The sequence below is a fragment of the Pleuronectes platessa genome, chromosome 23 (genome assembly GCF_947347685.1).
Source record: "Pleuronectes platessa chromosome 23, fPlePla1.1, whole genome shotgun sequence".
NCBI lineage: Eukaryota > Metazoa > Chordata > Actinopteri > Pleuronectiformes > Pleuronectidae > Pleuronectes > Pleuronectes platessa.
The window spans coordinates 15,460,681-15,471,769 of record NC_070648.1 but is presented as its reverse complement, the minus strand read 5'-3'; the positions used below and the strand labels follow the sequence as shown (position 1 = coordinate 15,471,769).

General features: G+C 39.1%; 1 protein-coding gene and 1 long non-coding RNA gene across 4 annotated transcripts in view; both read right to left on the bottom strand.

The window, feature by feature from the left end:
• Window positions 1-11,089, bottom strand: part of si:ch73-40a2.1 (tyrosine-protein kinase receptor TYRO3) — a 43,214-nt gene that overhangs the window by 31,124 nt on the left and 1,001 nt on the right. The gene's annotated exons all lie outside the window — the stretch shown is intronic.
• Window positions 284-3,014, bottom strand: LOC128430199 (uncharacterized). Of its 3 annotated transcripts, XR_008333971.1 has the most exons (4): window positions 2,883-3,014; window positions 1,946-1,999; window positions 994-1,694; window positions 284-881 (listed from the first exon to the last, which is right to left on the bottom strand). It is a non-coding gene; the product is annotated as an uncharacterized LOC128430199 (long non-coding RNA). The 3 variants fall into 3 exon arrangements; XR_008333970.1 differs by lacking the exon at window positions 2,883-3,014 and having other exon boundaries at window positions 1,946-2,674; XR_008333969.1 differs by lacking the exons at window positions 1,946-1,999; window positions 2,883-3,014 and having other exon boundaries at window positions 994-1,935.

Genomic DNA, 11,089 nt, shown 5'->3' with positions numbered 1-11,089 from the left:
TCTGTTGCGGTCGATGAAGAGAGAACGTTCGATGACCAAGCGCTAGTCTCCGCATTGCATGCGTTTGCGCTCTGCGGCAAGGATGATTGCTCCACTTCCTGTAGCCAGCCGCTGGTGCTGAACTAGAGGTAAGTAACCTTCAAACTATACAACATAACCTATTGCTTTATCTATCATCATATGCTTACATGCCTCAAGTTTTGTGTAATATGTAATTGTTATAAAAGTTACCGTTTATTTATCACGTCTAATGAACAGATTGAAGCAAGTTAACTCCACAGTCTTGTTTTGGTTGTGACTTTATTTATTTTTTTAATAAGTGACTATCAATACGCTACACGTGTACGTTGCATGTGATAATAACTGTTTCACCATTATTCTGATACAGGCTGATATATTCACCATTACTATTTTCACATTGTTAATTTAGTCTGTCATGGAGTTGTAGAGTCAATTAGACAGTATAGATAAGATTATAATGTCCACACATCAGTGTTGTAAACACTTCTCCAGTTAATTATATAATTATGTTTTCACACTGAGGGAAGTGGAGAGACTTGATGTGGACTGTTATCAACAGCTCTGTGGGAGATCATCACCTTGAATATTACAGATGAGGTAGAAAGACATTTTATCTATGTGTATAATGTTGTATTTCTTTCTCACGTTTTATCAAAAGCGATTTAAAGTATGTGCATTTAACCATTAGGATACAAACCCAGACCCCAGTACATTGGTTCTATCTGAAATATGTGGTGCTTCATACACAACACAAAACATTCATAACAGTGCGCTTCTGCTCCTCATTAATGCAGCTCCTGATGTCCTCAGCAGCAACATGGTGGAGATCTGCAGCGTCATGCTGGTCAACTGGAAGACAACTGATCAAGATTAAAAGATTAAGATTAAGATCCATTTATTCGTCCCAAACAAATGCACAGACATGCAAAGGCACACTCATGCAGGTATGGAAATTTAATCTCTGCTTTTTACCATCTGGTGCAGGACACACAGAGCAGTCAGCGACCATGTACGGCGCTCACGGAGCAGATGTTGGGGGAGTGAGGTGCCTTGCTCAGGGGCACTAGAGAGGGTAGGGAGACTTTTGGATTTTTGGACAGATCAATCCAGGTTCGTCTTTTAAGTACAGATGGCCTGCGAATGTCATGGAGTTTTACAGTGAATTAGACAGTTTAGATATGATTTTAATCTCCAAACATCAGTGTTGTAAACAGTTCTCAAATTAATGATATAATTATGTTTTCACACTGAGAGAAGTCGAGAGACTTGATGTGGACTTCTATCAATAGCTCTGTGGGAGATTATCACCTTGAATATTACTGATGAGGTAGAAAGACATTTTATCTATTTATACAATGTTGTATTTCTTTCAGTACTTTTATCAGAAGGGACGTAAAATATGTACATTTAACCATGAGGATACAAACCAAGACCACAGTACAACGGTTCTATCTGAAATCTGTTGTGCTTCATACACAACACAAAACATTCTTTAACAGTGAGTTTTTTCATCTTCATAGATGAAGAACTGCAGCACCTGATGTCCTCAGCAGCAACATGGTGGAGATCTGATTTGATACACTTTAGATAAGAACCCAGTGTTTTATATTTCTGCTTTGTCATAAGAGACAGAACATGGTCATCACAGCTGTGTCCTTCAGGCTCGTCTGTCCCTAATAAAATGATAGGAAACATGAAAGTATGTCATAATTATAGAGAAAGAGTTACATATGAACAAAGTGTGTATTCTTATTTTCGGTGGATATTCAACTATGTATTTGAATATGCTTTTGGATTAAAACGTGCACTACCATGACAATGAATGTTTAGTATGGAGCTATTTCACATTAAAAGTATTGCATTATAATTTAACACATTATGTATTATGTGCAATACTTTGTAAGTAATGAAAACAGGTCTGTACCTGGAGTCAGTGTTCAGTCTGGTTGGATTCAAGTTGTGTCTCACGCTGGACATCCTAGAGGAACATTGAACACAAATACACAGATATGTTAAGTCATACATGTGCCATGTTATCTGCTTAACAGACTTTTACATGGTAATAATAAAATATTAATTCAAAGTTAATCAGATCATAATCATTTCAGCTTAGGAAATAGGTAGTGCATATTAGCCTACAATTCTGTATGACACTGTCTGTTCTAGTAAAGTTACAAGGCTATGATTTACTCATATTTAACAAAAGAATTCAGTGAAGTCTGTCTGAGATTAACGATTTAAATACTGAAGGTGGGAGACACGGTTACTTTTCACTGTAACACGTTACAACACTACTCTGAAGAAAGAGCTTTAGGACACGTAATGCTCCTTTGAACAGCTGCTCTTGCAATGCAGATGTGACTTTAAACACTCAGGTTTCTCAGGTTTCAGTTAGCATCGCTAGCCCGCTAGCGAAACTAACTTACAAGCCGACACACAGTCTCCTGTCTCAGAGTCATCCGCATAAAGTAACGCTTATATCTGCTGGGTGGACCCGCTCATGTCGTTTCATGTCGGTGTTTGTCGGTAATAAGCCCAATCGAATCGAAGAAGAGTTACTGCACCCATGCGAAGATATTGTTAGCTTGCTTGTTAGCGAGCTAGTTAGCCTCCGGCGCTAGCGAAAAACAAGCCGACACACAGTCTCCTGTCTCAGATTCATCCTTATAAACGAACGCTTATCTCTGCTTAGTGGACCTGGGTTCATGGCGGTTGTTTCGGTAACAGCTGGCATTCGCATCGAACCCGTTGATATACACTGAGCTGGTATGTAGCTCCCGGATTAGCGTCCCGTAGCTATCACGGCTGATTCAAAGGCACCCTGCGAATCACATCGAAATAAAATACTTAACGTGACTTACCACAGAAACGGAGGCGCAGACATCGTTACCGTGACCGTCAGGAGAAGGAGCAGAACATCAAAGTGTCTAATTTACCGGGTATGTGGGTGGAAGCCATGTGTCATGAGGCGTTCACTTGTAACTCGTTAAAGCCGAACTCACAACACACAGCACAGCTCACACTGTGACGTCACGTGAATTTCAAACATCTATATCGCTTAAACGAGGGAGTTAAAATAAAATACACCTCCCTCAGAGTTGTCATGAAGGAAGAACTTAGCGATTGAGACTAAAACCAAAGTTTGAGCAATGCTGTAAAAGGTTTAATTCTCCTCTAAAGTTGGCCACCCTGTAAACACAGTCTGTTAATGCATAGATAACACAAAGCATGGTGTGACACTGCCATCTAGTGACTAAATATTGCAGCACATCTGCCAGATATAGATGTTTTCATTCCTCAAACTGGAAGCCACACCACGGTCACACAGTATTATGAAAAGTTGCAATTTCGTTAACTTTAGATCTTCATCTTGTTTTGAACACATGCATCAACTTTTTACGTTGATTTAATGAAGGCCCTACGAGTAGTGAATCAAACTGTAACACATAGAAAAACAAGACATTTGCTGTTGCCACCAAGGGACGCTGTGATTTGAAGTCACGATTTCTGTACCGATGTCTTCAGGTCGCGACTCTTGTCTTATGTGTATAGTTTGGACTCGATTGGACAAAATATGTCCAAGATACAGGAGCCCGTGTTTTGATGGCGTTTAATCAAACTTTGAGGCCACACCACGGTCAGACGGTTTTGCTAAAACTTAATCCTTCAATAACTTTAGATCTCCATTTTGTTGTGATGACGATCGTCTAAATTGTAAGTTGATTTGATGAAAGCTGTAGGAGGAGTACTTAAAACAAAAAATATCGAATATGACCAAAATGGCCACTAAAGTCAAACTGGCGGGCTTCCTGTTGCGTTATTGATAATGCACTGATGGACTTTTTTGTGCATCTAGTCATGATACACAATAGTCTTTGTTTTTTTTGAAGATCGGTGAATGCTAAATGAGGGGCTTTTCCGTAGGTGGCGCTCTTGAGCCATTTTGCCACGCCCTTTTCAAAATACTCCAGAATACGTAAATTTTCGCCGCCTTCGAATTTACTGCAAACTCCTACAACTTTTTGAGCACATTAAAGCCCTCAAAAAGCCAATTCATTTAAGCTAAGAAAAATAATAATAACTAGGGCTACGTTGTAGCACTAACGGGCCCGAGCACAGGCAATTTCAAGTCTGTTGCGGTCGGGGAAGAGAGAGCGATCGATGACCAAGCGCACGTCTCTGCCTTGCGTGCGTTTTAAGCTCTGCAGCAAGAATAAACGCTTCACTTCCTGTAGCCAGCAGGTGGCGCTAGGATTTTAAGTCATGGTGTCCTTGTAGATGTCATCAGATCGCGACTCTTGTCTTACATGTCTAGTTTGGAGTTGATTGGACCAAATATGTCCAAGATACAGACGCTCGTGTTTTGATGGCATGTGATCAGACTTTGACTCCACGCCATGGTCAGAGTATGGTGTTTTCCTATTTTGTAGCAGGTAAAAATACCAGTTAAATGTCAACAGTTGTCTTTATTGTCGTTCTATTATTTAATAAATGCAACAAACTATAGTTTTTATATATATTGTATAACTATATATATATATATATGTATATATATAACTTTATAACCTGTGTTATCAAATATGTTGTGCGGCTCCAGACAGATTTAAATTGGGGGAAGAGGGGACGAAATGGCTTTTTCAATAGTTACATTTTGTGTCTTGATCAAACCATGGTGTTACACTGACCTCTGGTGCCTTAATATTGGCACTACAGGTGTAATTCAATATTAAGTCACTAGAGAGCAGTGTTGGACCATTAACTACAGACATGGTGTTTTCATTTTGTTTATCAAATTTATAAGCCTCACCACGGTCACACAGATTGATGAAAAGTTTAAATTTTGATAACTTTAGATCTTCATCTTGTTTTGTACACATGCATCAAATTTTTACGTTGATTTGATGAAGGCCCTACGAGAAGTGAGTCAAACTGTAAGACATAGAAAAACAAGACATTTGCTGTTGCCACCAGGGGACGCTGTGATTTTAAGTCACGATTTCTGTACCGATGTCTTCAGGTCGCGACTCTTGTCTTATGTGTATAGTTTGGACTCGATTGGACAAAATATGTCCAAGATACAGGAGCCTGTGTTTTGATGGCGTTTAATCAAACTTTGAGGCCACACCACGGTCAGACGGTTTTGCTAAAACTTAATCCTTCAATAACTTAAGATCTCCATTTTGTTGTGATGACGATAGTCTAAATTGTAAGTTGATTTGATGAAAGCTGTAGGAGGAGTACTTAAAAGAAAAAATATCGAATATGACCAAAATGGCCACTAAAGTCAAACTGGCGGGCTTCCTGTTGCGTTATTCATAATGCACTGATGGACTTTTTTGTGCATCTAGTCATGATACACAATAGTCTTTGTTTTTTTTGATGATCAGTGAATGCTAAATGAGGGGCTTTTCCGTAGGTGGCGCTATTGAGCGGTTTTGACACACCCGTTCCCAAATACTTCAGAATACGTAAACTTGCGCACATTTCTAATTTACTGTACACTTTAGAAACTTTTTGAGCACGTTAAAGCCCTCAAAAAGCCAATTCACTGAGCGAAGAAAAATAATAATAATAATAATCTTTTCAATTTCAATAGGTCCTCTCACCGATTTCGGTGCTCGGGCCCTAATAATAATAATAATAATCATTTCAATTTCAATAGGGCCTCCCACCGATTTCGGTGCTCGGGCCCTAATAATCTTTTCAATTTCAATAGGTCCTCTCACCGATTTCGGTGCTCGGGCCCTAATAATAATCTTTTCAATTTCAATAGGTCCTCTCACCGATTTCGGTGCTCGGGCCCTAATAATAATAATAACTAGGGCTACGTTGTAGCACTAACGGGCCCGAGCACAGGCAATTTCTATTCTGTTGCGGTCGGTGAAGAGAGAACGTTCAATGACCAAGCGCTCGTCTCTGCGTTGCATGCGTTTGTGCACTGCGGCAAGGATTATTGCTTCACTACCTGTAGCCAGCAGGAGGCTCTATGAACTAGAGGTAAGTAACCTTGAAACCATACAACCAAACCTATTGCTTTAACTAGCACCATATACTTACATGCCTCAAGGCTTTTTTAATATAAAATTGTTATAAAAGTTAGTTTATTTAACACGTCTAATGAACACATTGAAGCAAGTTAACTGCAGAGTCGTATGTTTGGCTGTGACTTTGTTTTATTTTAATAAGTTAATATCAACAGCTACATGTGTAAGTTGCATGTGATAATAACTATTCTTCACCATTATTCTGATACAGGCTGATATATCCACCATTACTATTTTCACATCGTTAATTTAGTCTGTCATGGAGTTGTAGAGTCAATTAGACAGTATAGATAAGATTATAATGTCCACACATCAGTGTTGTAAACACTTCTCCAGTTAATTATATAATTATGTTTTCACACTGAGGGAAGTGGAGAGACTTGATGTGGACTGTTATCAACAGTTCTGTGGGAGATCATCACCTTGAATATTACAGATGAGGTAGAAAGACATTTTATCTGTGTACAATGTTGTATTTCTTTCTCACGTTTTATCAAAAGCGATTTAAAGTATGTGCATTTAACCATTAGTATACAAACCCAGACCCCAGTACATCGGTTCTATCTGAAATATGTGGTGCTTCATACACAACACAAAACATTCATAACAGTGCGCTTCTGCTCCTCATTAATGCAGCTCCTGATGTCCTCAGCAGCAACATGGTGGAGATTTGCAGCTTCATGCTGGTCAACTGGAAGACAACTGATTAAGATTAAAAGATTAAGATTAAGATCCATTTATTCGTCCCAAACAAATGCACAGACATGCAAAGGCACACTCATGCAGGTAGGGAAATTTAATCTCTGCTTTTTACCCATCTGGTGCAGGACACACAGAGCAGTGAGCGACCATGTACGGCGCTCACGGAGTAGATGTTGGGGGAGTGAGGTGCCTTGCTCAGGGGCACTAGAGAGGGTAGGGAGACTCTTGGATTTTTGGACAGATCAATCCAGGTTTGTCTTTTGTTGTCTCTCCGTGGAGTCGAACCGGAGACGAACCAGAGACCTTCTCTGCCCATAGTCCAAGTTTCTGCCCTCTACACATCACTCCATACGTTGCTCCCTTAACTACAGATGGCCTGCGAATGTCATGGAGTTTTACAGTGAATTAGACAGTTTAGATATGATTTTAATCTCCACACATCAGTGTTGTAAACAGTTCTCAAATTAATTATATAATTATGTTTTCACACTGAGGGAAGTGGAGAGACTTGATGTGGACTGTTATCAATAGCTCTGTGGGAGATTATCACCTTGAATATTACAGATGAGGTAGAAAGACATTTTATCTATTTTTACAATGTTGTATTTCTTTCAGTACTTTTATCAAAAGCGACTTAAAATATGTGCATTTAACCATTAGGATACAAACCCAGACCACAGTACAACGGTTCTATCTGAAATCTGTTGTGCTTCATACACAACTCAAAACATTCTTTAACAGTTCGTTTCTTCTCTTCATAGATGAGGAACTGCAGCACCTGACGTCGTCAGCAGCAACATGGTGGTCAACACGTGGACGACTGCATCATCATCAGAAGCTACACAACATTTCTAAATTCCTCCCTTAAATAAAGATGGCCTGCAACTGTTTGGTGGTGGCAGTCATTGCTAAGTGGCATGGATAAGAATTCATTTCTATCTTCATTATGGTTGGTTAAAATAATAAAAACTTATAACAACAATGTGTATCTTTTGCTTTCTGATTTGATACACTTTAGATAAGAACCCAGTGTTTAATATTTCTGCTTTGCCATAAGAGACAAAACATGGTCAATTGGTCATCACAGCTGTTTCCTTCAGGCTCGTCCGTCCCTAATAAAATGAGAGGAAACATAAAAATAATCAGATCATAATCATTTCATCTTAGGAAATAGGTAGTGTACATCATTTTCAAATTCTCTATGAACACTGTCTGTTCTAGTAAAGTTACAAGGCTATAATGTATTTATATTTAACAAAATAATTCAGGGAAGTCTGCCTGAGATTAACGATGTAAACACTAGTAGACATGGTTATTTTTCACTGTAACACGTGACAGGACATCAACACCGTGACTCTGAATAAAGAGCCTTAGGATACGTAGTGCTCCTTTGCACAGCTGCTCTTACAATGTGTAGCAAGTGCTAAATCTCCATTAGTATAATAGTAATGAAAATCACCCTTCACATAATTGAACATATATTTTCCATGTGAACCGCTTTAACACAGTTCAATTCCGGAGCAAAATATAACTTATACAGTATTTATTAGAGTTACATATGAACAAAGTGTGTATTCTTATTTTCGGTGGATATTCAACTATGTATTTGAATATGCTTTTGGATTAAAACGTGCACTACCATGACAATGAATGTTTAGTATGGAGCTATTTCACATTAAAAGTATTGCATTATAATTTAACACATTATGTATTATGTGCAATACTTTGTAAGTAATGAAAACAGGTCTGTACCTGGAGTCAGTGTTCAGTCTGGTTGGATTCAAGTTGTGTCTCCCGCTGGACATCCTAGAGGAACATTGAACACAAATACACAGATATGTTAAGTCATACATGTGCCATGTTATCTGCTTAACAGACTTTTACATGGTAATAATAAAATATTAATTCAAAGTTAATCAGATCATAATCATTTCAGCTTAGGAAATAGGTAGTGCATATTAGCCTACAATTCTGTATGACACTGTCTGTTCTAGTAAAGTTACAAGGCTATGATTTACTCATATTTAACAAAAGAATTCAGTGAAGTCTGTCTGAGATTAACGATTTAAATACTGAAGGTGGGAGACACGGTTACTTTTCACTGTAACACGTTACAACACTACTCTGAAGAAAGAGCTTTAGGACACGTACTGCTCCTTTGAACAGCTGCTCTTGCAATGCAGATGTGACTTTAAACACTCAGGTTTCTCAGGTTTCAGTTAGCATCGCTAGCCCGCTAGCGAAACTAACTTACAAGCCGACACACAGTCTCCTGTCTCAGAGTCATCCGCATAAAGTAACGCTTATATCTGCTGGGTGGACCCGCTCATGTCGTTTCATGTCGGTGTTTGTCGGTAATAACCCCAATCGAGTCGAAGAACAGTTACTGCAGCCATGCGAAGATATTGTTAGCTTGCTTGTTAGCGAGCTAGTTAGCCTCCGGCGCTAGCGAAAAAGAAGCCGACACACAGTCTCCTGTCTCAGATTCATCCTTATAAACGAACGCTTATCTCTGCTTGGTGGACCTGGGTTCATGGCGGTTGTTTCGGTAACAGCTGGCATTCGCATCGAACCCGTTGATATACACTGAGCTGGTATGTAGCTCTTGGATTAGCGTCCCTTAGCTATCACGGCTGATTCAAAGGCACCCTGCGAATCACATCGAAATAAAATACTTAACGTGACTTACCACAGAAACGGAGGCGCAGACATCGTTACCGTGACCGTCAGGAGAAGGAGCAGAACATCAAAGTGTGTAATTTACTGGGTATGTGGGTGTAAGCCATTTCATGAGGCGTTCACTTGTACCTGGTTAAAGCCGAACTCACAACACACAGCACAGCTTACACTGTGGCGTCACGTGAATTTCAAACATCTATATCGCTTAAACAAGGAAGTTAAAAACAAATTTACCCCCCTCAGAGTTGTCATGAAGGAAGAACTTAGCGATTGAGACTAAAACCAAAGTTTGAGCAATGCTGTAAAAGGTTTAATTCTCCTCTAAAGTTGGCCACCCTGTAAACACAGTCTGTTAATGCATAGATAACACAAACTATGGTCTGACACTGCCATCTAGTGACTAAATATTGCAGCACATCTGCCAGATATAGATGTTTTCATACCTCAAACTGGAAGCCACACCACGGTCACACAGTATTATGAAAAGTTGCAATTTCGTTAACTTTAGATCTTCATCTTGTTTTGAACACATGCATCAAATTTTTACGTTGATTTAATGAAGGCCCTACGAGTAGTGAATCAAACTGTAACACATAGAAAAACAAGACATTTGCTGTTGCCACCAGGGGACGCTGTGATTTTAAGTCACGATTTCTGTACCGATGTCTTCAGGTCGCGACTCTTGTCTTATGTGTATAGTTTGGACTCGATTGGACAAAATATGTCCAAGATACAGGAGCCCGTGTTTTGATGGCGTTTAATCAAACTTTGAGGCCACACCACGGTCAGACGGTTTTGCTAAAACTTAATCCTTCAATAACTTTAGATCTCCATTTTGTTGTGATGACGATCGTCTAAATTGTAAGTTGATTTGATGAAAGCTGTAGGAGGAGTACTTAAAACAAAAAATATTGAATATGACCAAAATGGCCACTAAAGTCAAACTGGCGGGCTTCCTGTTGCGTTATTCATAATGCACTGATGGACTTTTTTGTGCATCTAGTCATGATACACAATAGTCTTTGTTTTTTTTGAGGATCGGTGAATGCTAAATGAGGGGCTTTTCCGTAGGTGGCGCTCTTGAGCCATTTTGCCACGCCCTTTTCAAAATACTCCAGAATACGTAAATTTTCGCCGCCTTCGAATTTACTGCAAACTCCTACAACTTTTTGAGCACATTAAAGCCCTCAAAAAGCCAATTCATTTAAGCTAAGAAAAATAATAATAATAATAATAATAATAATCATTTCAATTTCAATAGGGCCTCCCACCGATTTCGGTGCTCGGGCCCTAATAATCATTTCAATTTCAATAGGGCCTCCCACCGATTTCGGTGCTCGGGCCCTAAATAATGCCTACAATTTCAATAGGGCCTCTCACCATTCGGTGCTCGGGCCCTAATAAAAATCCTTACAGATTCAATAGGGCCTCTCACCATTCGGTGCTCGGGCCCTAATAATAATAATAATAATAAAAATCCTTACAGATTCAATAGGGCCTCTCACCATTCGGTGCTCGGGCCCTAATTATCAAGACTTTGACAGTGTTAACAAAAAACAAAAAATGTCAAGCTTTATAAAAGCTGATAGGAATACATTTTTAGGATAAATAATAGGAGTTAAAGATGTGTTAAAAAAAAACGT